The following is a 25,162-nucleotide window of genomic DNA, read 5'->3' as shown; positions in this document are numbered from 1 at the left end:
TGAATAAACATGCATAACAGGCTATATTGATTGTCTCTTGGTTGTGAAAGACAGATTTTTTTTCACTTGTTTAATCACTTATAGTAAGCCTATGCATTTAGGCTTGGGAATAAGGGATGATGAAAATACAACACGCCCGCAAACTCAAGAGATGCCTTTGTCTGTTTTCAACCACTTGCTAATATTTTTCCAAAAACAACTCAGAAAGTATAATTTTTTTCATTATCGAATTAGGTCATGAGCATATCTACTTGAACATTGTGACACATTTTCTCAGTGCATGCTACTCTTTGCAGTCCCCGGGAGTAATTTTTGCAGCAACTTCTACCGTCTGCAGCTGTGGGGTTGTGTAGTGTGTGTGTGTGGGGTACTGCTGGGCTGACCGATACACCATTATTGGCAGCATGGAGAGGAGGGAACCAGGAAGCAAAGGTTCTTTGAGAGTGGCAGCTGCTGGAAGGTTCTCTTGTTGCAGCCGCACAGTGGGCTTTCTGACAGCTTGCACCACATGCGACCATGTCAGTTTTCACATCTGATGCCTGGCCAGTGGTTAACAATCATTGTGTTGAATATCTGTCCCAGATCTAACCCTTGTGTCTCAATGCACTAACTGTTCTATTTCAAAATTAAGTCTTACAGCTTTATTCCAAACACTATTTGTAAATACATTTTAGATAAGTAAAATGCAAAGCATTGCACTCAAACAACAATTCCTGCAAAATATAAACATTTACTCAATGCTACTGGAGCTAATAAAGTTAAAACCTATAAAAAGATGATTCAAAAACACAGACAATAAGTGTAGCAGTTTATTTGTAATAAATACATATCTCTCTCCATTCTCCTCCTCTTCCTCTCTCCTCTAGGTTGGGCACACCATTTTCTTCTCCCTCTCCCCCTTTCCGCCTTATTGTAAGACTGGTCACTTACCAGAACCTGGTTTCTACCAGCTATATAGAGTATTTTGTATGTTCTGATACATTTGATAATATATTTTATGTATATTGTGACCTTAAAAACACACCCCTACTGTGGGCATTATTCTGGTTGAGTCGGTGCGTTTCGCAATCTTTCGGAAGACGACTTTTAGCTTACTGAGCATGCGTAAGTAACGCAATGCGCATGTGCAATGCTGTGTCTCCACACTCGTTCTGAACAATACAGTCTAAAAATGTCCACCGAACACTCTCAGTAAATATGGGCGTAATATTGGCATCATGTGGGCGTGTATAAGGCCGCAGTTTCAAAGTGGGCAAAACTGGGAGTAAATCTGGGCGTATACGTGGGAGTGAACAAACAGTGGTAGGAGTGCATTCGGACCTGACACTGAGAGCAAGCGAACCAACACAGCAGAAATCTTCAGTGAAAACAAGCAGCTTTCACATCTCGGAGGGCAATTGTTCATGCGCTACGCATTTGGATTGCCCAATTAGTACGCCCGCACCTAAAATACTCCCAGCTGAGCACAATACAATCCAGTCCTTTGGTCATTCGTGAATAATTAAACACATTCCACAGGTTCAATTGGAAGCAGTATGTCATTGCATGATAAATGGGTGACACAAAACTAGATTATTATTCAAAAACATAACGTTATGCAGTATGCATAATGATTTAAACACATACTGTGTTTACAACTGTAGGCATTTAACATTTATTATATGTTATTCAAAATTTGTCAAATTTTGTGCTTGCATTTGCCTTGCAATTAATATATATAGTATTCACACATAAACACAGGTAAAGGTGCTACAATGGAATAATGCAACTTAACCATGATGTAAGGGTTAATCTCAATTGGAAGTAATGTGTTTAAGTCTCAATTAGGAAGTAATTGATTTAAATCAAAACTAATATATATGTTACGAGTTAGCCTAATTGGATAAGTGTGTAATGTGGGTGAAGCATGACTTCCGAATAGATCTGTGAGGTGGGCGCAAAAACGCCAACTTGGTGCGTACGGTCAGCTTCCCGTCCTTTCGGACGCAGTAAGACCGTGCTTAATCTTTGAGGTCCGACCGCACATTGTCGTGTGGATGCAGTCCGAAGACACTCCCTCTTCTGTGGAAATCCTCAGGAAGGTACCAGTTTGGTGACAAAACGTGTTGAGCCATTTCTTCATCTGAGCTCCTACCAGCATTCCATCCTACCACAGGACCCTGCAGTCTCCACCCTTTGCCAAGCGAATTGCAATTCGCCTACTGTGGACCATTCCAGACGGACTGCCTATTGATACATCAGGGTAACCAACTCACCAAGCTGGGTAATTTTCCGGAACTCTTATACCATATATACCCCCATATTCATTGCAATAATCATCCATATTCCATACTCATGTGATGAACTATCTCCACCACTAAACAATTGAAGATTCTCAAGGCCTTATTGGAGACCAGATATTTTGTGGAGAAACTCTCCATTTCCCTCTAATATGCAGGAATAATTGGTTGCAACCTCTACCCATCATTGTTTTTACACAATTTTTGCTCATTATACAGTATATCAATATCGTCATATTTATCTTATTATGTATGTATACAACAAATTGTTCAATTTTACAGTTGTGATTCTCTCAGTGAAACCCAGCGCTGCTCAAAACCCTTTTTCTTGTCTATTTTTGCTTTCTTTGAGGGTTACCACAATTCCCTCTAGAGCAGCAGCTAAAGACAGTGCTCCTAGATAAGTACTCACTCTTTTTGTTAGCATTTAAATGATGATAGACTAATAATGTATAATTTAAGTTCACAGTCTGGAATCTGATAATGGGGTCCACTAGGGTGGAGTTTCAATGTACCCCTGTGGGCCAGTATGACCCTGTATTGTGCGGTGTGTATATATATATATATATATATATATATATATATATGTTTGTAATCCTGGCACTCAGTCTGAATGGGCAAAGACTTGGGTGTCCCTCTATCCATGCACGGTGGCAGGAAATGTAGACAAAACACAATAGAGGGCACTCACAAGATTTTCAAGCTGCACGGCGGCAGACTAGCAATAAGTATCACAACTGACACAAGTAGTAGTGAGTCGAGAAAACTCACGCAAGTACGGGAAGAATTTACAAACTCCGCACAGTTAGAGCCATGATGGGAATCAAACCCATGACCTCAGTGCTGTGAGGTTTTTAAAGCCATCGATAGACTCTTCCGTCTTCATAGTCAGATTGGACGGCTTCCCACTTCCTCTTTTTGAATTTCTCCAATTCTTGTTTGTATTGCAGTAATTGGGCATCCAATTTGTCCCAAATGGGGAGATGTTTTTTCTCGGCTAGGGTGATTTAAAAGAAGGTCCTTAAAGCGTTGACACAAGATCATCCAATAATCCCGGTCATTTATACACTCCCTAAAATCCATAAAAGTCTCCATAACCCCCCGGGTAGACCCATCATATCTGCCCGGGGGTCCTTATTTCAACCCATCTCTCAGTTTCTGGATAATCTGGTTCAACCGTACATCATGCAACAGAAAACCTTTCTAAAGGATACTACTCAATTACTTTTGAAACTTGCGGCACTCCAACATCTGCCAGACAACCTTGTAATGTGCACTCTTGACGTAAAAAACCTATACACGGTTATTCCCCATGGACAGGCCCTGGCAGCTGTACAGAGGTTTCTACACAGAGTGAACTTTGATGCCTTAGATATCCCACTGTACCTGGAGCTGTTACAACTGACTCTAACTAAGAACTATTTTTTACATAACGGGTCCATTTTTCTGCAACTCACCGGCTGCTCCATGGGGTCGAACGTCTCTCCCTCCCTAGCGAACATCTTCATGTTCGAACAAGAAAATGATTTATTTTTCAGTGACATCGAGATCAGCCAATCCATCATCCTATACACACGATATATCGACGATCTGCTCCTCCTGTGGTCCGGCTCCAGTAAAACCTTGGAAAAACTCATCATGGATATCAACAATCTGGACAGCCCCATCAAATTTACCTACAGCCTCAGTGAAACCGAGGTGAATTATCTGGACGTCAAAATCATCTTCAAGGATAACAAGATCCACACAAGCATCTATCAAAAAGACACGGATAGAAATACGTTTCTTCAATATAGCAGCAACCATCCACCTGCCTTAAAGAAAGGGCTACCCAAGTCACAAATGCGAGAACAACCAGTGATGTCACATATCTGGAACCCAGCCTGGATAAAATGGTCCTGAAATTCGCATCCAGGGGCTATAATCTGTCGACCCTCAAGCTCCAAAAACAACAGGTCATGGAGACTCCCAGATGGAAACTACTTCAGAGCAAAAAAGCCCAACCCTTTAACACGGTTCCATTTGTGACAACTTATACCCCAGCAACACGAGTGCTCCCACGAGCCCTGAGGGCAATGTGGCCAATAGTCACGAGTGACACACAACTACCCGGCCTGAAACATAAGACGGTCATGCCGAGCTACAAAAGGGGTAAAAACCTACGGGATTTATTAATCAAAACCAACACTGAAAAGAACCCCCCCCCCCCCCCCCCCCGATGTTATTTAACATACAAACTAAGAAACCGGGATGTTACAAATGTCCGTCATGCACCACCTGTAACTATATGATAGCCGGCTCCGACTTCAACCATCCACAAACAGGCAAAAAATATTCCATAAAACATGTCTTGCACTGTAGATCAACCTACATCATATATATCATCATCTGTCCCTGCGGGAAGTTCTACGTTGGACAAATCATCCGTAGTTTTAGGGAAAGGATGGCATTACACAGATCATTTTTGACGAATGCCCCCAAAGGTAATGCAGTGGAACAACCAGTAGCGAGACACTTTAGGGAATGTGGACATACCTTGGCCAGCCTCAGAAGTAAAATCATTGATCATGTACCCCCACTCAGTAGAGGTGGGGACAGGCAAAAGCTGCTCACACAAAAGGAAGCCATGTGGATTTTTAGATTAAATACGCTGGTCCCAAATGGGATGAATGAACAATTACTATGGAAAGCATTCATTTAAGTTCTTGTTCACTTACAGCATTAGTTATCATTGAGGAGTGTATTTGATTGCGCATTATTATATATTTAAAAAATTCCCCCGATGTCACCTTCTAGTGCAGCTCATCCTCCGTTTTTAAACATCCCCTCACACTTTATATAAACACATTATGAGTAAGATATGTAGCCTTCTGCAAATTTTATGCACTATTTTGAAAGTTTATGCACGTTGTAAAATTGCCACTTTATCCAACAGTGTGTATGTTGGTCTGATTGAATCCCTCCTCTATGTCCGTGGAGCAGATCCGGGACCAGGCGTCTAGGCGTCTAGGGTTGGCCTGACAACGACCGCACGTCACTGGTGGGCGTTGACAGAGCTCCCGGAAGTCAGCACGGGAGACGCCGCGGCTCTGAGGCAGACACAGATGATAGAAGGCTACAAATAGGTAAGAGACTTGCCTGCACCCCTTTATGCACAGCACTTTATGCACCCCTGCATAACCTTGAAACGTTGACGAATGACGTAACCTTGTCACCTTCAATACATTGATATTTTGAAATCTAAATCCGTGAGTGCCGCCTTATTTCGGGGAGCCCCACCACAAGCCTCTGGTCTCCTTCTAAATTACCTGCGGAGGAAGGCACCGCGTTTTATTTCCAATCGTCCGGAGTGCCGAACAAATCCACTACTATATATATATATTAGGGCGGAGTGAAAAAACTGAAATTGAGAAATTCAAAATCGGCTAGTGTGGGAAAGTTGTGACTTGACCTGAATAAGAAACGTACAAAAGCTTTTTGATCTGAGTCAACATCTTCTGTTCTGGCAAGAGGCCGGAAGTTTCACTTTTTTGGTGAAAATGATGAAAACTATGAAGAAGCTCCGATCTAGTTATAATTATGTCAGGATGTCTTAGAGCGGTTCATTAATATACTTTAGCATAGTAAAAAAGAGTACGAGCTTGTCCTAGTGCAAAGTGACTGACTTTGGCGGGTGAAAAAAATCCTGATAAATGACCCATTTTCATGGTCACAATTGTGAATATTGTGTGTTTTCTCCTGAACATGTTTATAATAGAAGCACAAATACTCTAAATGGAATTTCAGTGACACTGTGTGAAATATAGCACTGCATAATGGCCCTTAATCAGACCTGATCGCAGTACAAATTTGTTCTCAAAATGGGAAAAACAAATGCTGCATTGCAGGTGGGGTAGATGTAACGTGCTGAGAGAGTTAAATTTGGGTGGGGTGTGTTGAAACTGAAATCTAAATTGCAGTGTAAAAATAATGCAGCCGGTATTTAACTTGCACAGAAACAAAATAACTCACACAAATCTAAAGGTGGCCATACATCTACAGATCGATTGTCAGATCTGGCTGGTTGGAACAAACACCTGGTAATATCTGAATGACAGTTTTTCAGCATTTCAAAGCAAATGGTCAACTGTCATTTGCTCTCATCTTTTACCAGGATTTTGTTCCAACCAGACAGATCAGACAGTAAATCTGTAGATGTATGGCCACCTTAACTCTCTCTGCACATGTTACATCTGCCCCACCTGCAGTCCAATCATTTTTTGCCCATTTTGAGAACTAATTTGTACTGCGATCAGGTCTGAATAAGGGCCATTATGCAGTGTTATATTTCACACAGTGTCACTGAAATACATGAAATGGGATTTATGCTGCTCTCTTTGCAGTGCATATACAAAGACAGACAATCCTGTGTACATAAATAAGAAATAACTGTTGCAGTCTGTTATTGAAAAACAGTAACAGTTACAATAAGTGTTACAAGTAACAAGTGACAGAAAAACAGTGTTGCATCCACTATACTGGGAACATGATTGGGCTGCATTGCAGCATATAATTATGCCAAAGATAAGCCAATATATTAACAGTTAAATACGTTGAAGTCTATTATGATGTAATAAATTGTGAGCTTGCAGCAGGGCCCTCTAACCTCCAAGTCTGTCTGTTGTTACCCAGTTTCTTTTATCAGTGTCTACTATTGTAAAGCGCAACGGAATCTGCTGAGCTATATTAGAAACTGTAAATAAATAAATAAATACATCTAATGTTTAGAAAAAAAAAAAAACAAGAACACTGATTCAAAAAATAACAGGTTAATCATTCTATGAGTGGTGTCCGGCAGTACATATATGCCAATCACTGTGTTCGTTTCTAGGCAGGATTGATCAGCAATACTTATTACACTTATAACAGCATAATGCACTTTAACGTATTTAACTATTAATATATTGGCTTATCTTTGACATAATTATATGCTGTAATGCAGCGGCATATGGGGCAGATGTAACATGTGCAGAGGGAGTTAAGGTGGCCATACATCTACAGATTTATTGTCCGATCTGTCTGGTTGGAACAAAATCCTGGTAATGGATGAGAGCAAATGACAGTTGACCATTTGCTTTGAAATGCTGGAATTCTGCAAAAACTGTCACTCAGATATTACCAGGTGTTTGTTCCAACCGGCCCAATCTGACAATCGATCTGTAGATGTATGGCCACCTTTAGATTTGTGTGAGTTATTTTGTTTCTATGCAAGGTAAATACCGGCTGCATTATTTTTACACTGCAATTTAGATTTCAGTTCCAACACACCCCACCCAAATTTAACTCTCTCAGCACGTTACATCTGCCCCACCTGCAATGCAGCATTTGTTTTGCCCATTTTGAGAACAAATTTGTACTGCGATCAGGTCTGAATAAGGGCCATTATGCAGTGTTATATTTCACACAGAGTCACTGAAATTCCATTTAGAGTATTTGTGCTTCTTCTATTATAAACACGTTCAGGAGAAAACACACAATATTAACAATTGTGACCATGAAAACGGGTCAGTTATCAGAGATTTTTTTCTCCCACCAAAGTCAGTCACTTTGCACTAGGACAAGCTTGTACTCTCTTTTACTAAGCTAAAGTATATTAATGAACCGCTCGAAGACATCCTGACATAATTTTAACTAGAAAAAGGATTTTTTTGTGTTGAGCTTGGTCCCTATGCGTATTTAAATGGATCACAAAGTTATAGTTGGGTAATTTTACTTGGTGATAACGTATATATACAGTGCAAAGTAAGACATCATGATGCCAAACAGATATACATTATGAAAAGAATGCAAAAAATAATAAAAAACAAAGAATAAAACAATCCAGAGTGATACAGTAGCGAGTGCTAGTGTATGTTCATAAACAGTACCAGAATCTCCAAATTTGATCGACGGGCTTGTAGCCAGTCCTGTCAAACCTGGGAGATCAGTCTCCTGGTTAAGCTGGATTGTGGGGGTATGCTCGTCCTCCTTAATTCAGGGGGATGAGGTTTGTCCAGAGTAAGTGTCTTTATCTGATTGCGGCGTCCCGCAGATCAGATGGTGGATGGTTGATTGCAATTTATTCGGGTACCCCTTTTAGACGTCAATATGGGTGTCTCGAGTTTTCGGGAGGGGGATGGGAGGTGCAGTATAGGGGTGCCAGTACGTTGGGAATGTCCAGTATGGTGCGGTGCTGCACACGTGTGATACAATACAGTGTGCCGCAGCCGCAGTGATCTGGACTGGTTCCGGGTGTAAGAACAGCAAGTGGATGCACGTCGCCGTAGTCAGGTAGCTGACTTGTGCGCCGTGTCCTCCGTGCTGCCTGGGATCCCTCCTGCCTCACGTCACCAAGCCCCGCTTCCTACTTACCGATTCTCCACGATTGGTGCGTCTTCTGCTTCACTCCCGCTGACGACTTCTGACAGGTCACGCTGACTCTTCAATCTCTGCTGCCGGGGGATGGATGGTATGCAGCGCGGGGTGATCGTCCTAAAGTGCTTCTCAGGGTATGTAATTCCTCAACGCGTTTCTGCTCATTAGAGCCTTCTTCAAGAAGGCTCTAATGAGCAGAAACGCGTTGAGGAATTACATACCCTGAGAAGCACTTTAGGACGATCACCCCGCGCTGCATACCATCCATCCCCCGGCAGCAGAGATTGAAGAGTCAGCGTGACCTGTCAGAAGTCGTCAGCGGGAGTGAAGCAGAAGACGCACCAATCGTGGAGAATCGGTAAGTAGGAAGCGGGGCTTGGTGACGTGAGGCAGGAGGGATCCCAGGCAGCACGGAGGACACGGCGCACAAGTCAGCTACCTGACTACGGCGACGTGCATCCACTTGCTGTTCTTACACCCGGAACCAGTCCAGATCACTGCGGCTGCGGCACACTGTATTGTATCACACGTGTGCAGCACCGCACCATACTGGACATTCCCAACGTACTGGCACCCCTATACTGCACCTCCCATCCCCCTCCCGAAAACTCGAGACACCCATATTGACGTCTAAAAGGGGTACCCGAATAAATTGCAATCAACCATCCACCATCTGATCTGCGGGACGCCGCAATCAGATAAAGACACTTACTCTGGACAAACCTCATCCCCCTGAATTAAGGAGGACGAGCATACCCCCACAATCCAGCTTAACCAGGAGACTGATCTCCCAGGTTTGACAGGACTGGCTACAAGCCCGTCGATCAAATTTGGAGATTCTGGTACTGTTTATGAACATACACTAGCACTCGCTACTGTATCACTCTGGATTGTTTTATTCTTTGTTTTTTATTATTTTTTGCATTCTTTTCATAATGTATATCTGTTTGGCATCATGATGTCTTACTTTGCACTGTATATATACGTTGTCACCAAGTAAAATTACCCAACTATAACTTTGTGATCCATTTAAATACGCATAGGGACCAAGCTCAACACAAAAAAATCCTTTTTCTATGTACCATTTAACAGGAAGGCACAGTCAGACCTTCTAGTGTTTTGCAGCTAGTCCACAACAGTAACACTTGGTGCGCAGGTATACCACAACCTTTACATAATTTTAACTAGATCGGAGCATCTTCACAGTTTTCATAATTTTCACCAAAAAAGTGAAACTTCAGGCCTCTTGCCAGAACAGAAGATGTTGACTCAGATCAAAAAGGTTTTGCACGTTTCTTATTCAGGTCAAGTCACAACTTTTCCACACTAGCCGATTTTGAATTTCTCAATTTCAGTTTTTTCACTCCGCCCTAATATATATATATATATATATATATATATATATATATATATATATATATATATATATATATATATATATATATATTATACATACATGCAGTATATATGCATTTGTTTTCTATATGTTATTTATTCCTGGGCAATTCATAATCTTTTGATTTACTGCAGTAAGTTAAATCAACCCATACTGCAGAAAAATAAATGTAGCTTTTTTATTCTTTGATTTGTCATTTAAATTTTTTAAATATAACTCATCAAAGCCAGACTATACACTTGGGAATTTTATACAGTGATACTTCATACAATGTGTTGAAAGATGTTTATCACTGTTTCTGCAGTAATTACAGCCAAACGTGCATAACATTTTATATAAGCATATGTTTTTAAAATATTAAGACATTATACTTTTTTAAACCAGTGCTTGCTGTTTATATGATTTTTTTGTATGTGATTAGAGACTAAAATACTGGTTATAAATATACTGAATGTCAAATCTGCAAGAGATTATTACTATGTATACCTCCACCTCCGTTGTTACCATGGAGGCAGTTTTTATCCAAAGAATTAACATTGCACAAATTAGATCACATCAAGTTTTTTGTTATTAGTCACTTTTGATCCTGAGTGGGAAAATTGTGAGAAAATGCTTTTGCAAAATGTAAAATTAATATACATTACCTGTCGTGGGATACAAATGGATAATGGCGGTCAGAATACCAATATTTGCATCCCAAAGGAGGGAATCCTGATAGGGTTCTGGTAAGTATTGTTACCTTTCCTTGCCCACCCCAACCCATACTACCTGCAGCCTAACCCTAACCTTCACCCCACGCAGCCTGACCCATATGCCTTCCTGTTAGTGTCTAACCCTTAACTCCACACAGAGCTGGCTCTACCATTAGACCTACAAAGGGCATTGGGATCTGGGGGAGCACCACTGAGACTGCCTATAACAAAATTAAGGATGTATATGAGGAATACATCCCTTTTGTACTTAATACAGGTGGTGGAACATTTATGATGTCACCTCCCTACTTTCACTTGAGGGTCTGGAAAGTGTGCAATGTGGGATTGGGGGGGGGGGGGGGGCGGGGGAGGGAGAAACCTTAATTTGTCCCAGACTCGGCACCCTGCCACCTAAACCTAACACCCCTGGCCCACAACCTAACCCTGACCAATGCTTCTAGGTGCCTAACCCTAATCCTCCCTCCCCCACGGCCTAATCCTAAATTCCCCTTTAGTGCCTAAACCTAATCCCCCCCATCCCTGGTGTAACACTAACCTGCCCCTGTTACTCAATTTTCAGCATCCTGGGGGTCAGGATTCCAGAACCAGCATTTCAGTCCGGCACCATTCATGTCTCCCAGGATGCTGGCATCTGTATTGTGAATGCCGGACTACCATCCAGACTACCAAGAAGCTGACGGCATCCCCCTGTCACCATCCATGTTTCGTTGATTACCAAATGTCAGTTTTCATAGGTTTGTTATTGTGGAATGCTCAAAAATGAAAAAAACAACAACACACAAACGATTTTATTGTGTTGCTGTGTAAAAGCTATAGATTTTGGTAATGAATACATAATTAATGAATAAGGATATGCTTGCGATTATTCTAGGTATTTTCCATGAATTGATAATCTGCACATGTGACAAAATAGAGGTTTTTGTGAAGTCACCAGGGCACTTAGTTATACATCGACACTAATTAATTGTGACATAATATCTTACTCAACCCCATCAATGAACACTGTAGTAAATGTGGATATATAATTACATTTATAATTTGGGAGGTGGAAGATTGTATTCAAAGAGGCCAATTGAATGCTGGTTATGATTATGCCTGACTAATGAGTAAATACAACTGCAAAATATTAATTGAAGGTACATCCAGTAGCAGTGTTGTCTGAAAGCATTGTGACAATCTCATTAATATTAGTTGGTTTCAGTTAGCAAGATGATTTAAATAAATTATTAATGATGTCTATCCAGAGTTTCATACTTTGCAGTATCTTGCTGATAATAGATATTTTTACGTATGGGCTTTTACTACTCATGTTTACTTTGTGATTTATTTTGAACGTACAAACTGTAATCTGTAGCCTTGGAAATCCTTAAAAGAGCCAGTAAGCTCCCCTGTCTTCCTAAGCATCTCTAAAAGTATATAAGTCAATCAATTTTGAAGTAACCTAGAGAAGGTGATCCTAATGTCCTTTGTCTCTACAGAATAGAGCATGGGGATTGTAGAGCTTTAGAAACTCAGATTAAAAATACTGACGTTCAGACTCAAAGGCCAGTATCAAATTGATTCCAAACTGTGGAGAGTTAAGCTATGGCTCACCATCTGTAAGCCGCCTGCTCCTATGACCGAGTGTATGTACTGCTTTTCAATTCAGTTCAGCTGCCACCATGCTAATTTCCATGGTACTCCTGGCTTGTGGCTATATGCTTGCTACCATATATTGTGGAAGGTGCTTGTTATTTCCTAACCATTGCTGGTACCTAATCTACTAATCATTTAACCTATTTAGACTGCGTATACTTAAACCAATAACTGACCATTTAGGATAGACTGATTGTCATTAAGTTAAATCATTGCTGGGATACCAGCTTTATTTTTTATCATTTACCTCATAAGCTAAGATTCACATACAGCAAAGGTTTAATTAACCATTAGCACCGGGGAATTGAGTTAAGAAACAGCATTGCTGTTCAACCTAGCTATGGCAAACATATTGTAGTTAAGGCTAAAAAGTTAGATCACCTAGTGAATTCAGCGCAACTCTGGGGGGTATGGGGAATTGGATTGGGTTGGGGATGTGTAAGACAAGGAAGAATTAATGTACTGAGTAATCATACCTTATACCCCCTGAGAAATGAAGTCCCCCATATCCCCAAAGATGCAATGAACGTCTTTTACTTCAACAAGAAGGCTAGACATCTTGTAGGTTCAGTGGCACTGCACCTCATTTCCCAGCTCCAATTAAACCCCAGGAGTGAGTGCATTATTACAATCTACTATAATTAAGACTAAAATAGTTGAACGATTGTTGGTATGACACTAAGATTTGATTTTATGCATTTGATTTTAAGTACACACTAGACTACCGCATGATCACTAAAAATGTAAAGTTCCAAACCAAAACAGTGACGTGAACATACAATCTAGTCTATGGGGTTTTTAAGTCAAAGTGTGATTTTTTTTTAAAACCCTGATTTTGTTAATACATTTCTTAAGAAAAGGGCAAAATGTTTTGCCTTTAACAAAGTGGCCAATGTAAAAACTGTATAAACTCATCAACCACATGAAATACACACAAATATATTTTATTTGTTAAAAAAAACAAGGTTTCAAAATATGAAACAAAATTTGTGTACTATCTCAGAAACTGAATTTGAATGCCAAGCAATCATTTTCTTGTACATATATATAGTGCCAGTTACATATCACGTCCTCAGTAGTGCTGTTACAGTTGTCCCCAGTAAGTTTTTAGCAAAACAAAAAAAAAATTCACTTTAACTGGACTGTATGGTTTTTGGAATAATTCGGATAAGGGATACGCAACCTGTATTAAAAGAGGCATTATAGCCACACTTATAGGGAGATAAGGAACTTGCCTTTAGCCCTTGCCTTTTAGTAAACCACAATGACCGTCTAGGAGAACTAAAGTAGCAGATGAACTAGAATGACAGGCTATTCACTTGTCTGTTCTATCCCTCTACAGCAGACATGTCCAAACTATGGCCCTCCAGCTGTTGTGAGACTATAAGTCCCATCATGCCTTGCCACAGTTTAGATATTATGGAATGCTAAAACTATTGCAAAGCATGATGGGATGTTTAGTCTCACAACAGCTGGAGGGCCATAGTTTGGACATGCCTGCTCTACAGTATAGGAGGAATATATTTCCAAGACGCAATATTTTGAGTCACAAGCAAATTGGCTGCAGCATGTATTACATATGTACAAGGCCGGTGCCGGAGCATCCCAGTTGGGGGGGTGTGCCCACTCGTTCCACAGTGCCAATGACTCCACAGGGGGGGGGGTGCTGATGAATCCAAGGGGGGGTTGGGCCCGTGCAGTGGACCTGGTCTGCTGCTTCACACGGTGGTGGGGGGAGGGTGCCGGGCATGCTGATACACACAGGGGGGGTTGTGCGGGGTGTGCGGTGGTACCGGCTACCTGGCCTGCTGCTACACATGGGGGGGGTTCAGGGTTGTGCGGCGGTACCGGCTGCCCAGCCTGCTGCTACACACGGGGGGAGGGGGGAGAATGGGTGATGTTTTCCACTCACCTCCATGTCATCCGGGGGGACACCTGCCCCTCTTCCACCCTCCAATGGCCGAATGCCTAAAGCTGCATAGTGGTGGCACCGGCATTGCATATGTATGATAATGCAATTATTCGTTCAACAAGTGCTGAGGTTTGTGAATGTAAATGCACAATCCAGTGCTTTCCATTGACTTGATGCAGGCTGTCGCCTCTGCCATCATTAGTATCGGCACTTGCATCAGCCCAATGCTAGGTGCAAAAAAGCCATAAGAAACAGGCTTTCCTTGTCCGTATGCCTGATTCAGACACAAAGCTTTTCATTCACACCCCCAACAGTACCATGATACTCCCAGAAGTCACAACGGTTCCATGCAATCATTTTTACACCTGCTAATTCCCACACCGAAAAGCCCTATTTCACAAAAAGACAGATCCATCCTATTTGCATCTAATTCAGAATAGGAGGGGCATATGCAAACATATGTGCAGTCAATTTTACTCCATTTAAAGGAAAATTTAACAATAGTAAGCTGTTTTTTTAAACAATTTATTTGTAATAATGGGTTTTCAATGCATTCCCAATTTTTTTAGAGCTTTGAAAAAAATATACAGTAGCACTTCTTAGGACATTTATATAATTCAGCAAGTTTTAAACCACTAATAAAGAATGTTACAGTAGTGGTATCTGCAGATTAATATTACCATCTAATACAACTTATCATTTACAGGATATTTTCCCATTTTGAATAAACATTATAGGATGACCCAGTATTTTTATTCTAAACAATCAAAACAATTATTACAAAAGTCATTGAGACCTTGTGAACCGCTTATAGTGCTTTGAAATTGAGAACTGTTCAGGATCATTTCTAGAAGAAATACCACAAAAAAAGTGATTTTTTTTACAATTCCACCCCATTACAACAAGGTTAATAAAAGGACTATTTTTGGAAAACAACAGCCATTTTTTCTTGATTGCTGCTTAGATGCCACAACCGCCTTTAGGAAAATTGAAGGGAAGTTATGGTAGTTTAATTTGCAAGAAACCACATATTGTTTTCTTGTGAGCTCTTAACTTACACAACAATTTTTCAAGGGAAGAGAGAAAAATATAAAGGCTATTAGTGTAACTAAGCTGTTGTCAGGGGGATTCAGTATGACAGAACAAGCAAGAAAATATATTTTATTCCAAGGACACATCAATCATACAACCAGGTAACACTCGGAGTCTCAGAATAGGGATACTGTCTAAAAAAGTATATTTACATCATTTTTTTTATTTTGCAGGCAGAAAATATAGGTTTGTTCATTATAAAAATGCAAAAGAAAAGCATGAGGATATATGAGCTGTTTATATAAACTCTATAGAAGGAACATCTCAATTTAGGCCACAATAGATTACTGTATGTCTAGCTTTAACCAAATGTCATAATAAAAAAAAGGACATTTATATTGTGATACTAACATGTTTAAGGGGAATGCATATCAAAGTTGAAGAAATTTAATTTCAGTGCAGGTATTTTACCCTTGACCAATGGCATCTATAGCTTCTGGAGTGGCCACATAGTGCAGGGGGTCCACTTAGTACATATAAACATACATGTTATTATGAATGTAATATATGTGCTGACTGGGTTGAACTGAAACCTTGCATCACCTGGGAACCAGCATTAGGCTTCACACACTCCTTCTAAGCCCACCCACAGACTCCCATTGGCTAGTTTCAGTGTGAGGTCAGGCTTAGGAGTGTGTGAAACTTGATGCTGATTCCTGGGTGCTGCATGTCTCCACATACACTTAATGCACCCAATCGTCAGGCAGAAACTAGGAAGACCATATATTACATACATGATAACATGTATATTTATTGTAAATGTAGTATTGGCATTGAAGCCACCACTGCTTTTGACCATTAAAAAATGATATCCAGTGGGATGACCAGTGCCATAGGCAAGAGAGTAATGAGCGAGGACATAGAACATTAATTAATGAGCCAGCAACATAGGGAGCCATAAAAAATGAACACAAATAAGGTCAGTGTCATGATGAGCCCGGTACACATCAAGTAATGAGACATGAGCACCGGAAGATCAGTGCCATGAGTAAAAGAAAGTGAGCTATGAGAGATATGCACCAGGAAAACAGTGCCATAAGTCATGAACACATTGAGCAATGAGAGATGAGCACCAGGAAGTACAGTGCCATGAGCCAAAAATACAGTGAGAAATGACAGATAAGTAACAGGAAGTTCTGTGGCTTGAGCCAACAATAAAGTGAGTAATCAAAAATGAGCACCAGGAAGTTTATTATTATTTATTTTTATATATTTATTACCAGTTATTTATATAGTGCACATATATTACTCAGCGCTTTACAGAGAATATTTGCAAACTCACATCAGTCCATGCCCCAGTGGAGCTTACAATCAAATTTCCCTACCACATGTACTTGCACACAGACATTCTACGGTTAATTTTGTTGGGAGCAATTGAACCTACCACTTTATTTTTGGTGTGAACAAGATGTGTAATGTGAAATGAGCACCATGAAGATCAGTGACCAAGAGCCAGGAAAAAGGTGAGTAAAAAAGAGACAAGAACCAGAAATAACAGTGATTTGAGCCAAAATAAGGTGAGTAAAGAGAGATGAGCGCTTTAAAGATCAGTGGCATGAGCCAAAAACAGTAAGCAATGACTGATGAGCAGGTGAGCACCATGAAGAGCAATGGCATAAGACTGGAATAAGGTGAGTAATGAAAGATGGTCACCAGGAATATCAGTGGTATGAGCCAAAACTACTGTAAGGTCAGTGTTGAGAGACAAGCACCATGAATATCAGTAGTATGAGAAAAAACTAAGCTGAGTAATGAGAGATGAGCACCTTAAAGATCAGTGGCATGAGCCTGGAAAACAGTAAACAATGATAGATGAGCCTCAGGAACATCAGTGGCATAAGCCTGGAATAAGGTGAGTAATGAAAATTGGTACCAGGAAGATCAGTTGTATGAGCCAGGAACAAAGTGAGTAATGAGATATACAGATGTAGCGCCTATCATTCAGCCTACCTATGGTGATTGTACTGCCAGCCCGCCATGGCGGACCATGGCGCAAGGCAGAGCAATACATTTCACAGCTTGGCGATTGGCTATGGCGTTACCAAAGGAGTGCAATACCAGTGATCATCCACCAGATGTTACTTTTTTTAAATCTTCACTGCGCATGCTTAAAATGTGTGCTGCACAGCTTAGCGGAAGAAACCGTATTGCGTGAAGTGACTACAGTATTAAAAAGCTCTGTAGCACAGGAACACTAATGTACTTTTCGGTAAGCTACAGTACTGTAGATAGACAATTGTTTTATATACAATTGCATTGAAGTGCGTATCATTACACTATTTTATAACTTGCAATGGGGACAAGTGGGTGAATACTGAGCGTTCAATTACAGTTATACAGTACTTCACCTAGAATATGGCGTGGGGTCAGTACTGTATACTGCATTTAACACACAAAAAATCCTTCTTCCCTATAAAGCTTTCCATGGGACCCCAGGTTTTATACCATACACATGGCGGGCCCACAGGTGTTATACAGTAGATATGTCATGACCCCAGGTGTTATACGGTAGACATGTAAGGACCCCAGGTGTGGGTCTGACAGGTGACCAGCTGGTGTTTGTGCAAACACCAGTCAGATGCCTGTCAGACGTGCAGGAGAGGGAGAGACACCCACCAGCGCACAGCTTGTTCATTGGACACAGACGCTGCAATGGGACTCCATTAAACGCACGCCAGGACACTGATGGTGACATGGGGTATATGTGATTTTAAACCACGTGGTACTCAAGCCCACACTTAGAAACAGTGGGGTACTAGATGTAATTATCTGTGCTTTTTACCTATGAGTGAATTCATTCCATTTATAAAAAATTATATTGCACTATGAAGCGCTGCCTTCTATCTTTTTCTCCAGATTTGTCTTAATCCTGTTTGGATCCCGGGATTCCCCTAAAAGTTGGAAGCTGCGGTCTTAGAAGTTTGACTTAAGGCCTAGGGCATTTCTAAGTGGACTCTGTCGGAGTATGCATTGACAAAAGTCTGATACCGGAGCAGGTGCAGACTTGACCTTATCTCTTTGAGAAAGCCGCTGATAGTGCACAGTAGGTTGGGAAATGCGTCAAAACATTAAAGACCTTTCGGATTCCACTTATCACCAAACCATCAATCTATACCTACAGTGGACACGGCTCCAGTATTTACAAAATCATAAACTACGGATAAAGTTGCCTTCTCCAGGTCATTAAGCACCAGCAACTGGGAGATCTGTGATTTAGTACTCCGTGTCAACTCATAAGGTACTGTTTACATATTGTTTGGTCAGACATAACAAAGAAATAATCAGCTCAAATACATGCTTCTGTTGGAACTAAGAATTTCATTGACATCTTTATGAATTAGAAGTTTGCAGAGTATTATCTGCCACTATAGGACAAATGCCAATTAATATGGATATATCCAGCTAATCCTATGCGTGCTTATACTAACAAGAAATAATACTGTCATACCGCCACTATACAAAAGCGCTATTAATCTTGCATGCCTTTGGGGAACCATTAGGTTTGTTGGTACTTGTTTAGTTTCATGGCAGCAGTTACGTACTTAGCGTAGCGTCCCTTTCAGAATCGGCCTCGTGTACCCAGCAGCATAGTCAGTCAGAAGTAGCATAGTGTGTTCTGCGTGACCAGCTAGTCAGTGTAGGCAGTTCTACTCAGCTTAGTACAAGCGCCAGTTACGTACTTAGCGTAGTGTCCCTCCACGCGACCAGCTAGTCAGCGTAGGCAGTGTTAGATTCGGTGACAGACAGACTGTGTTCCGCACGATCAGCTAGTCAGCGTATCCAGTTCTACTCAGCGTAGCGTCCCTCCGCGTGACCAGCTAGTCAGCGTAGGCAGTGTTAGTTTCGGTGACAGGCAGGCATATTTCTGTCATGGCTACTGAAAAGCTCACACTCTTCAACCTGCCCCAGACTGAGGAGGAGTCAGTGGCATTTCTGCAGAGCCACAAATTCCTGCCTGACACCCAGACCTGCCCCAATGGGCACCCTATGAGACTCAGTGTCATGGAGAAGATTTGTTGCTGCCATATCCGCAGCTGTGGCAAGAAGATCAGTGTCAGGGCTGTGCAGTGGTTCATAGGGTACCATCTGACCTTTGTCACACTGATATGGTTCGTATTCTGTTGGGCAGAGGAGATGACCAGCATCCGCTTCTGTCAGCGACATCTGTCCATCTCACAGGCAACCACTGGCCTCTATAACAACGTAATGCGGGAGGCCTGCACCGTCGACCTCCTGTCGCAGCCTCACCGGGAATTGGTGGCCCAGGCAGCGAGCCCCGCGAGGGGACGCAGAATACATGTGAAGTAATCCACGTCCTCCCGCGGGGCTTGCTGCGCTTGCCACGATTCAGGCTCGTGGCTCGCTGCGTTCGCCACACTTTATAGAATCAACTCCACTACTCCATAGTGGGGGTATGAAAATGTCTGTAGGGGCTCGCTGCCCTTGCCATGCTTCAGGCTGGTGTGGATAGGGAAATAAACAAGATTGACAGCTGTTACGTCGACAAGTGTCATTGTCGACAGGTTTACTAGTGTTTTTGACATTTTTTTGGTCTGTGTATTTTTTGGAATAATGCTGTACCCCTGTACCCGACTAAAATTTAGACGCCCTAGTGTCTAAATTTAGATGCACCCTTGTTATCGGTTTGCAGGGCATCTAAATTTAGACGCTAGAGCGTCTAAATTTTAGACGCGCCCTTTTGTTAGCGGTTTGCCAGCACTGTACTTAGACGCTATAGCGTCTAAACGCTGTACTTATACGCTATAGCGTCAAAATTTTGCACGCACCCTTTAGAAGCCCCCTTTGTTAGCGGTTTGTTGGGCTGTCTATTTTAGATGTCCCCATTGCTAGCGGTGGTTGTCTATTTCTCTGTGGAACTACAAGTGCCACAATGACCTCTAAGTGCTGGGCTGCCGCGGAGTCACTGTGAAACTACAGAAGTAAGGCAGGCTACGCTGATAACGTAGCTTACTATATGCTGATAACGTAGCTTAGAGAAGTAAAGCAGCCATTGGTGGGCTGCCAGCGTTCAAACGCCAGGATTCAAATGTAGCATAGAGCTGCCGTTTTTTTTATTGTTATTCTGTTGTATTGTTTTTATATTCCATAGTATAATTATTAAGGCCTTATTGTGACAATATGCTGTAATTTCATTATGATGTTTATTCTAAAATATTAATAAATGTTTTTACTATCTAATTGAACTTTAACCCTTGTGCAGTTCTGATTTGTCTTGTATGTGTAAAGTTATAAAGCTAGCACACCTCTAAGCTTATATGTATATACAGTATATATATATATATATATATATATATACACACACTAGTAAACCTGCTCAAAGCAAAAGCTTCAAAAGCTAGTCTGCTACCTTCGGTGTTTGTGAATGTGTGAGAAAGAGATGTAGTTTCACCCTCTGCCAGCAGATAGCAGTGTTTCAGATACTCACGGACACTAGACATATATATAGATGATATACATATGTGTATATAAATAAGTATATATGTATACTGTATATATATATCACCTTCAACTGTATAATAACAGTAGCAGCAGCACCTGGCTCCAGAAGAATCACTTAGGCAGGTATAGCAACGTTTCGATTTTATTAAGTCAAATCGTCATCATGCCTGATGACGATTTGACTTAATAAAATCGAAACGTTGCTATACCTGCCTAAGTGATTCTTCTGGAGCCGGGTGCTGCTGCTACTGTTATTATACAGTTGAAGGTGATATATTTATCCCCTGACTTGGGGATTCAGCGGGCACCGGTCGCAGTTATCTTTGATTGGGGAGTGCTTGGCCATCTGGACTTTGTATATATATATATATATATCCACGTAGTAACCGGCACACTATGCTGACATACTCATCTGACGCCCGGTGCATATCCTCCACATTGCAAGCAGAATAAATATCGACCAATTCGACTGCACACTTGGGCTCTTAGTTAGCAAGAAACGGCTGACTCCTCAGGTACTCTGCAATGTTTCAATGTTTAATACATTTTTTTCAAGCACAACATAAAAATGAACATACACATACCTTTATAGGTCAACCCTCACCCACCGGAGTGCAGCGCTTCCGGTCCGGGACCACGCACCCGGCCGGGACGCAGTCAACTGACGTCATCAAGGCGTTCCTGTTGTCCAGGTTACCAAGACGCTTCAGACACAATGTACAACACCTCCTGACACCGTGAAAAAAATATAATATCAGCATATAGAACAGGCACATGAGTCACTTAAATCATCCCTCATAGAACCACAACAATATACTGAAACATTAATGTTAATAGCACAATACAAACTGGGAATGTTCAAAAAGATCATAAATAACAATCATAAAAAACAATTGAGACCCAGCTGATCATTAAGCCCAAACGGAGCCAATGTATTCAACCGCACGATCCATTGGCTTTCCCTGCGCAACAACAAAGTGCCTCTATTCTCACCCCTTTTTGGGGGGGGGGGATGTAATCTATCATCCTATATCGCAAGGAGGTCAACGAATGCCTGCAATCAACAAAATGACGGGCGACAGGCTGTTCACTGCCACCCACCTCCAACGCAAGTTTGATAGCAGATCTGTGAGCTGTCATACGCTCCCGGAACGTCCGCTCCGTCTTACCAACGTATGACAGCCCACAGGGACACACAATCTGATATACCAGGAACCTCATTTTACATGTGAGATGATACCTTATCTCAAACATTTTCCCAGACTGAGGATGAGGAAAACAATTACCCTTTAATAAGAAACCACATGTGGTGCAACCGCATCCAAAGCAGCCATTGCCAGCCTGGAGAAAATGTTTGCTTTTGGCAACTTTAATATCAGACATATCATTCATCACCAAGTAGTCACGTAAGTTTCTTCCTCTCCTATAACACGAGAGGAGTCTGGTGTCAGCCAACCCCAAGGACTCATCAGATGTTACTAATGGCCAATTCTGCTTCGCTACCTTCTGGATTTGCTTACTAAGCGGGTTGAACACAGTGGGCCATGGTAACACCTTCTTAGAGGATTGATTGGCAGGTTTTTTTTACCAATAAATCCTTCCTCTCCAATTTCAACACCCTGGATTTTGCTTCGTTCAGTAAGGACCTGGGGTAACCCCTTTCAAAAAAAATTTCAGACATAATGTCAATTTGAATTATAGCTGTCTGTAAATTGGAATTAATCCGCCGTACTCATAAAAATTGCGAGTAGGGTAACCCAGCCCGCAATGGTGCTGGGTGGAAACTGCTAAATAAGAGCAGATTATTCCGGTCCGTGTCCTTAGAAAAAAGTGTCGTGACCAAAGCTTCATTTTTCTTAATGATTTTGACATCCAAAAAAGAGATTGTCTCCAGATCCATACTGAACGTGAATTAAATAGGACAAGTACTGGAATTGTGTTGCTGGATAATCTCCGCAAAACTTTCGGGGGACCCCCCCCAGAACAACAACACGTCGTCAATGAATCTTGTTTAAAACAAGATCCTTGACGAAATATCCACATTACTAAAAAAGACCATCTGTTCAATGAAGAACATAAAAATGTTTGCGTACGATGGGGCCACTGGGTACCCCATCGTACACCCACTAACCTGTAGGAAAAAATCATTAGCATGCGTGAAGTAATTCTTATTCAATAACATTTCCAACAACTCCAGAACTAAAGTCACATTGGGGCCAGTGTATAATGGGTGATCCACTAAGAATTGTCTAACAGCCTGCACCCCTTCCCTGTGGGGGATCGAGGTATACAGGCTGCTGACATCTATCGTGACCAGCCATACATCAGCTGGCACCTTCGGCAATGTCAACAATTTGTTTAATAAACAAGTGGTATCCAATAGGAATCTTGGATGACTTTGTACACAGGGTTGAAACAGAGTGTCCAAATAGGTCGACACAAGTTGGAATAACGACACTCTGGCCGCTATTATAGAGCGGCCAGAGGGTCGTTATTCCAACTTGTGTCGACCTATTTGGACACTCTGTTTCAACTCTGTGTACAAAGAAAGGATTTATTGGTAAAAAAAAACTGCCAATCAATCCTCTAAGAAGGTGTTACCATGGCCCACTGTGTTCAACCCGCTTAGTAAGCAAATCCAGAAGGTGCCGAAGCAGAATTGGCCATTAGTAACATCTGATGAGTCCTTGGGGTTGGCTGACACCAGACTCCTCTCGTGTTATAGGAGAGGAAGAAACTTACGTGACTACTTGGTGATGACTGATATGTCTGATATTAAAGTTGCCAAAAGCAAACATTTTCTCCAGGCTGGCAATGGCTGCTTTGGATGCGGTTGCACCACATGTGGCTTCTTATTAAAGGGTAATTGTTTTCCTCATCCTCAGTCTGGGAAAATGTTTGAGATAAGGTATCATCTCACATGTAAAATGAGGTTCCTGGTATATCAGATTGTGTGTCCCTGTGGGCTGTCATACGTTGGTAAGACGGAGCGGACGTTCCGGGAGCATATGACAGCTCACAGATCTGCTATCAAACTTGCGTTGGAGGTGGGTGGCAGTGAACAGCCTGTCGCCCGTCATTTTGTTGATTGCAGGCATTCGTTGACCTCCTTGCGATATAGGATGATAGATTACATCCCCCCCAAAAAGGGATGAAAATAGAGGCACTTTGTTGTTGCGCAGGGAAAGCCAATGGATCGTGCGGTTGAATACATTGGCTCTGTTTGGGCTTAATGATCAGCTGGGTCTCAATTGTTTTTTATGATTGTTATTTATGATCTTTTTGAACATTCCCAGTTTGTATTGTGCTATTAACATTAATGTTTCAGTATATTGTTGTGGTTCTATGAGGGATGATTAAAGTGACTCATGTGCCTGTTCTATATGCTGATATTATGATATTTTTTTCACAGTGTCAGGAGGTGTTGTACATTGTGTCTGAAGCGTCTTGGTAACCTGGACAACAGGAACGCCTTGATGACGTCAGTTGGCTGCGTCCCGGCCGGGTGCGTGGTCCCGGACCGGAAGCGCTGCACTCCGGTGGGTGAGGGTTGACCTATAAAGGTATGTGTATGTTCATTTTTATGTTGTGCTTGAAAAAAATGTATTAAACATTGAAACGTTGCAGAGTACCTGAGGAGTCAGCCTTTTCTTGCTAACTAAGAGCCCAAGTGTGCAGTCGAATTGGTCGAATTATATATATATATATATATATATATATATATATGTGTGTAGGATCACTATTTTTCTAAATCTTCCCCGTACCCCCAGCTCACAAGTACCTGTTACAGTTCATTGCTAGAGGACTCTTTGGAGGACCAGACTGAAGCTGAATAACAGCTGATGGGGCTATTAGCTTTGTTTTCACTACAAGATAGCCAAAATATCCAAATGTATGTGAATGTTTTATGCCAAAATTCACAATTTGCCATGAGTTGCAACTCGTCAAAACAATTTCAGGTTATTACAGTACATTACTGTGGTAGAGTTGTTTATTTTCATTGCCCTGGGATATGTAACAAATCTGTTCTCTGCATATTGGTGTTCACTGCAAAAAGCACAGAAGAACGGTGTTATATACCAGGGCAATGGGAATAGATAACTGTAGATGGTTGTTTAAATACAAAAATAAAAAAGCAAAAATAATGAATTATGCAAAAAACTCCAAGCGAGCATCTACAAGCATATAAATCCAATACCTGAAGGTGTAGAAACATGTAAACAGAACATGAACTCTGGAGCTGGCACACTATTGCATTTTTATGTGTTCAATAAAAAAAAAA

At 41.4% G+C, this 25,162-nt stretch overlaps 1 protein-coding gene across 4 annotated transcripts in view; it reads right to left on the bottom strand.

The window, feature by feature from the left end:
• GRIA3 (glutamate ionotropic receptor AMPA type subunit 3) overlaps window positions 1-25,162 on the bottom strand; it is a 325,345-nt gene that overhangs the window by 72,812 nt on the left and 227,371 nt on the right. The gene's annotated exons all lie outside the window — the stretch shown is intronic.

Source organism: Crinia signifera, chromosome 9, assembly GCF_055691185.1.
Source record: "Crinia signifera chromosome 9, ASM5569118v1, whole genome shotgun sequence".
NCBI classification, from domain to species: Eukaryota; Metazoa; Chordata; class Amphibia; order Anura; family Myobatrachidae; genus Crinia; species Crinia signifera.
The sequence above is the reverse complement of the archived record's forward strand: the minus strand, read 5'-3'. Positions and strand labels throughout refer to the sequence as shown.